Source organism: Triticum aestivum, chromosome 5B, assembly GCF_018294505.1.
Source record: "Triticum aestivum cultivar Chinese Spring chromosome 5B, IWGSC CS RefSeq v2.1, whole genome shotgun sequence".
In the NCBI taxonomy this organism is placed as follows: domain Eukaryota; kingdom Viridiplantae; phylum Streptophyta; class Magnoliopsida; order Poales; family Poaceae; genus Triticum; species Triticum aestivum.
The window spans coordinates 704747363-704754416 of record NC_057807.1 but is presented as its reverse complement, the minus strand read 5'-3'; positions in this window follow the sequence as shown (position 1 = coordinate 704754416).

Genomic DNA, 7054 nt, shown 5'->3' with positions numbered 1-7054 from the left:
ACTATTTACACGGGAAAGCTCCCAACAAGCAAAAGAAGAACGGGAAATATTTTTGGATTTTCCTTTTTAATTACTACAGCAAAGAAATAAACTACTACTAATTTTTTGTTTTTCTTAAGGTTTAATAAACACACAAAAAGAAAGCAGGAAATAGAAAATAAACTAGCATTGATATTACAGTGAAAAAGTATGAACACCGACATCTAGCAATGAGTGTGCGTGAACATGAATGTAATGTCCGTGGGAAATACGTGCTCCCCCAAGCTTAGGCTTTTGACCTAAGTTGGTCTATTGCTAGGAACAGCCTGACGGATACCCGTAGGTGGAGCTGGGGTCATACTGTGATGCAGCAGCTATCGCCGCCTGAGATGTAGCGTAGCGTCGAGCAGCCTCCGCTCTCCTCTCGTACTCATCTGCCTCCTCTCTCGTAATAATATATCTTCCTTTTGTCTGAAAATCAAAGAAGGCAGGAGCAGGAAGAGCAATATGAACTACATGATGTTTGTTAAAGATTAGTCGATACTGGAGAGGTGGTTCTGTCCTCTCAACAAACTGGTGGGAAACCATAGAATCGAAATTCAAAATAAGTAGAGGGTAACTCCATGTCACCCTCTCGAATGTCTATCTCAAGAAAATTAGCTAAGCGGGTTGCATAAATTCCTCCAAAGAAATCTCCGTTATGTCTATTCTGATGCAACCTACGAGCTATGATGGCTCCCATATGATAAGATTGGTCTCCTAACACAGCACTTCTGAGAATGCTGAGATCAGGGGCACATAAGTGACATACTTCATCCTTAGCATTAATGCATCTACCTATAAAGAGAGCAAAATAGTGTATAGCAGGGAAATGAATGCTCCCTAAAGTGGCTTGCGTTATATCTCTAGATTCCCCCACAGTTATTCTAGCAAGAAAGTCTCTATATTCAGATTTATGGGGATCCCTGACACTACCCCATGATGGAAGTTTGCAAGCAGAAGTGAAATCCTCTAAGTCCATGGTATAAGACTTGTCATAAAGGTCAAACATGACTGAAGGAGAATTACACGAAGATGAAAACTCAAACCTCCTCACAAATGAACTTGTGAGATCATGGTATTGAGGGCATTTATCAGCTTCAAAGTCCTCAAGACCGGCATTGCGTATATATACGTTGAATTCTTCTTTGATTCCCACTTGATTCATGAAATTTTCCGAAGGCCATTCACAGGGCCTCACAAGAGCATCTCTTGGTGGTTCCTTGTCAGCATCGCGTATTGCAAGCCTGGGACCTTGTTTCCTTGAAGGGCCACCTTGGAACATCCTCCTAAACATATTGCTTCCTCTGAGAAATTTCTGAAAATTTTAGTAACTTCAAATAAAAGTGAACTAACTTCAATAAAATTGATAGCAACAACTCCTACAAGTGCCTGGAGCCTATATAAAGCATTGGAACTTGGAACCATATAAATTTGACATGCAAGCTCAAGAACATGGTCACCTATGCAGCACAAATTTGCAATGAATAGAGCACTAGAACAATAACTAATTGGACCAATGGAGGAGTCACATACCAAGGAACAATCTCCCCAAGCAGTTTTGCGAGAGGTGCTTTGAGCAAGGAGATCGAAAATCACAGCAACTGGGGCTGGAACTCGTGCTTGAGTTGGTTTTTCGTGTTTGTGTGAGGCAGAGGAAGAAGATGGGTGCATGTATAAGTGGAGGAGGGCCACCATGGGCCCACGAGGCAGGGGGCGCGCCCAGGGGGTAGGGCGCGCCCTCCACCCTCGTGACCAGGTGGCAGCTCCCCCCGCGGTGATTTTTGCACAGTAAATTCTCAAATATTTCCGAAAAAACATATTAAATTGGCATGGCATTCTGAGGACTTTTATTTTCGGGATATTTTTATATTGCACGGATAAGTCAAGAAACAGACAGAAAAATACTATTTTACTTTATTTCTACCAAATAACAGAAAATATAAAGAGGGTACAGAAGGTTGTGCTTCTAGTTTCATCCATCCCATGCTCATAAAAAAGAATCCACTAACAAGGTTGATCAAGTCTTATTAACAAAGTCATTCCGATAATCATGGAACCGGAGAAATTTCGAATAGCACTAAGTTACCTCAGCGGGGATATGAAAATCCCCAACAATAAGAATATCATACTTTTTCTTGACAATAGGGAGAGGAAATTCAAAACCTCCAAATATAACCGATGGAATTTTTCCAATAGAGTTGATATTGTAAACTTGAGGTTGTTTTCTCAGAAAGTGTACCGTGTGCTCATTGCCATTAACATGAAAAGTGGCATTGCCTTTGTTGCAATCAATAACAGCCCCTGCAGTATTAAGGAAAGGTCTTCCAAGAATAATAGAGATACTATCATCCTCGGGAATATCAAGAATAACAAAGTCCGTTAGAATAGTAACGTTTGCAACCACAACAGGCACATCTTCACAAATACCGACAGGTATAGCAGTTGATTTATCAGCCATTTGCAAAGATATTTCAGTAGGTGTCAACTTATTCAAGTCAAGTCTACGATATAAAGAGAGAGGCATAACACTGACACCGGCTCCAAGATCACATAAAGCAGTTTTAACATAATTTCTCTTAATGGAGCATGGTATAGTAGGTACTTCGGGGTCTCCAAGTTTCTTTGGTATTCCACCCTTAAAAGTATAATTAGCAAGCATGGTGGAAATTTCAGATTCAGGTATCTTTCTTTTATTAGTAATAATATCCTTTATATACTTAGCATAAGGATTTGTTTTGAGCACATCAGTTAATCGCATACGCAAAAAGATGGGTCTAATCATTTCAGCAAAGTGCTCAAAATCCTCTTCGTCCTTTTTCTTAGATGGTTTCGGAGGAAAAGGCATGGGTTTCTGAACCCATGGTTCCCTTTCTTTACCATGTTTCCTAGCAACGAAGTCTCTTTTATCATAACGCTGATTCCTTGATTGTGGGTTATCAAGATCAACAGCAGGTTCAACTTCTACATCATTATCATTACTAGGTTGGACATCAACATGAACATTATCATTAACATTATCACTAGGTTCATGTTCATCGCCTGATTGTGTTTCAGCATTAGAAATAGAGATATCATTTGGATTCTCAGGTGGCTCAGCAATAGGTTCACTAGAAGTTTGCAAAGTCCTATCATTTTTCTTTTTCTTCCTTTTAGAAGAACTAGGTACATCAATATCATTTCTCTGAGAATCTTGCTCGATTCTCTTAGGATGGCCTTCAGGATACAAAGGTTCCTGAGTCTTCTACCAGTTCTAGTAGCCACTCTAACAGCATAATCATTTTTCTTATTATTCATTTCATCAAGCGCTTCCTTCTGAGCTTTAAGTACTTGTTCTACTTGAGTGGTAACCATAGAAGCATGTTTGCTAACAAGTTTAAGTTCACCTCTAATATCAGCCATATAATCACCCAAGCGTTTAATCATATAAGCATCTTGTTTTAATTGTCTACCAAAATAAGCATTAAAGTAATCTTGCTTAAACATAAAGTTATCAAACTCATCCAAGCACTAACTAGCAATTTTAGTAGGAGGGACTTCAGCTTTATCATATCTATAGAGAGAATTTACCTTTACTACCTGTGTCGGGATATCGAGAGGTTCTTCAGTAAATAAGTAATTGAGATCATATACTTCTTCAACAGGCGGTAAATTAAGACCGTGTATTTCTTCGATAGGAGGTAAATTCTTAACATCTTCAGCTTTAATACCTTTTTCTTTCATAGATTTCTTTGCCTCCTGCATATCTTCGGGACTGAGAAATAGAACACCTCTCTTCTTCGGAGTTGGTTTAGGAATAGGCTCAATAATTGGCCCAGGAGCTGGCTCGGGAGGTGCCCAATTATTTTCATTTGTCAACATATTATTCAATAGAATTTCAGCTTCATCTGGTGTTCTTTCCCTGAAAAGAGAACCAGCACAACTATCCAGGTAATCTCTGAAGCATCGGTTAGTCCATTATAAAAGATATCAAGTATTTCAGGTTTCTTAAGAGGATGATCAGGCAAAGCATTAAGTAACTTGACAAGCCTCCCCCAAGCTTGTGGGAGACTCTCTTCTTCAGTTTGCACAAAGTTATATATTTCCCCCAAGTCAGCTTGTTTCTTATGAGCAGGGAAATATTTAGCAGAGAAGTAATAAATCATATCCTGAGGACTTTGCACATAACCAGGATCAAGAGAATTAAACCATATCTTAACATCACCCTTTAATGAGAACAGAAATATTTTGAGTCAATAAAGGTAGAGCGATCTCTCATTATTAGTAAACAAGGCAGCTATATCATTTAACTTAGTAAGATGTGCCACAACAGTTTCAGATTCATAACCATAAAAAGGATCAGATTCAACCAAAGTAATTGTATCTAGATCAACAGAAAAATCATAATAATCCTTACCGGGAACACAAATAGGTGAAGTAGCAAAAGCAGGCTCGGGTCTCATTCTATCTCTAAAAGATTCTTTACTCCATTTAACTAGCAACCTCTTAAGTTCATATCTATCCTGGCAAGCAAAAATAGCTGCAGAAGATTCTGCATCAAAAAGATAACCTTCAGGAATAGCAGGCATATTTTCATCATCACTCTCATCATTGTATTCAGGTGCAATAATTTCTCTTTCTCTAGACCTAGCAATTTGCTCATCAAGAAATTCACCAAGGGGCATAGTAGTATCAAGCATAGAAGTGGTTTCATCGTAAGTATCATGCATAGCAGAAGTGGCATCATCAATAACATGTGACATATCAGAATTCATAGCAGTAGCAGGTTTAGGTGTCGCAAGCTTACTTATAACAGAAGGAGAATCTAGTGCAAGGCGAGATGGCAGTTCCTTACCTCCCCTCATAGTTGAGGGCAAAATAGTAGTTCAATCGTCTTTCAAGATCTTCATAGTGTCCAGCTGATATAAATCCCAAGTGACTCAAAAAATAGAGCTATGCTCCCCGGCAACGGCGCCAGAAAAAGGTCTTGATAACCCACAAGTATAGGGGATCGCAACAGTTTTCGAGGGTAGAGTATTCAACCCAAATTTATTGATTCGACACAAGGGGAGCCAAAGAATATTCTCAAGTATTAGCAGCTGAGTTGTCAATTCAACCACACCTAGAAACTTAGTATCTGCAGCAAAGTGTTTAGTAGCAAAGTAATATGATAGTGGTGGTAACAGTAACAAAAGTAAAGACAGCAAAAGTAATATTTTTGGTATTTTGTAGTGATTGTAACAGTAGCAACGGAAAAGTAAATAAGCGAGAACTAGTATATGGAAAACTCGTAGGCACCGGATCAGCGATGGATAATTATGCCGGATGTGGTTCATCATGTAACAGTCATAACATAGGGTGACACAGAACTAGCTCCAGTTCATCAATGTAATGTAGGCATGTATTTCGAATATAGTCATACGTGCTTATGGAAAAGAACTTGCATGACATCTTTTGTCCTACCCTCCCGTGGCAGCGGGGTCCTATTGGAAACTACGGGATATTAAGGCCTCCTTTTAATAGAGAACCGGAACAAAGCATTAGCACATAGTGAATACATGAATTCCTCAAACTATGGTCATCACCGGGAGTGGTTCCGATTTGTCACTTCGGGGTTGCCGGATCATAACACATTGTAGGTGACTATAGACTTGCAAGATAGGATCAAGAACTCACATATATTCATGAAAACATAATAGGTTCAGATCTGAAATCATGGCACTCGGGCCCTAGTGACAAGCATTAAGCATAGCAAAGTCATAGCAACATCAATCTCGGGACATAGTGGATACTAGGGATCAAACCCTAACAAAACTAACTCGACTACATGATAAATCTCATCCAATCCATCACCGTCCAGCAAGCCTACGATGGAATTACTCACGCACGACGGTGAGCATCATGAAATTGGTGATGGAGGATGGTTGATGATGATGATGGTGATGAATCCCCCTCTCCAGAGCCCCGAACGGACTCCAGATCAGCCCTCCCGAGAGAGATTAGGGCTTGGCGGCGGCTCCATATCGTAAAACGCGATGATTTCTTCTCTCTGATTTTTTTCTCTCTGAAAACCAATATATGGAGTTGGAGTTGGCGTCGGAGGGCCACCAGGGGGCCCATGAGGTAGGGGGCGCGCCCAGGGGGGCCACCCTCGTGGACAGGGTGTGGGCCCCCTGGTCTTCATCTTTGGCGAGGATTTTTTATTATTTATCCTAAGATATTCCGTGGAGTTTCAGGTCGTTCCGAGAACATTTATTTTCTGCACATAAAACAACACCATGGCAATTCTGCTGAAAACAGCGTCAGTCCGGGTTAGTTCCATTCAAATCATACAAGTTAGAGTCCAAAACAAGGGCAAAAGTGTTTGGAAAAGTAGATACGACGGAGACGTATCATTAGACAAGCATGGATTTGATGTACAAAATCTTCGAGGCCAAGGGTACGATGGGGCCAACAACATGAAAGGGGAGTTGAATGGATTGCAGGCACTTTTCTTGAAAGATTGCCCATATGCATATTATGTTCATTGTTATGCCCATCGTTTGCAACTTGCTCTTGTTGCTGCAGCTCAAGATGTGGTTCCTGTCAGCCAGTGGTTTCAAAAGCTTATTTTTGTCATAAACACACACTACTAGGGAAAACCTTATACACAGAATCTTACCAGTAGCGCGTGTTAAAATGGGGCGCTACTGCTAATTAGCAGTAGCGCGTCCGCCAAAACCGCGCTACTGTTACCCCCTTAGCAGTAGCGCGGCAGGAACTGAATGCGCTACTACTATAATTGCCACACTGTTCCCGACGTTCTAGGTATAGTAGTAGCGCCCTTCTAGGAACCGCGCTACTACTACCTATTTTAGCAACAGCGCATTTTCCCCTCCCATGCTACTGTTAAATCTATTCTCACCTAACCCCCCGCGTGGCCCTGATTCCCTCCTGATCTTCCTCCCCCAATTCACCACTCTCTTCTCCCCCTCGTCGCCTCCGCCTCACCGCCGTCTCGCCACCGTCTCCCCCGACCCCGCCTCGCGACCGTCTCCCCCGACCTCGCCTTGCCGCC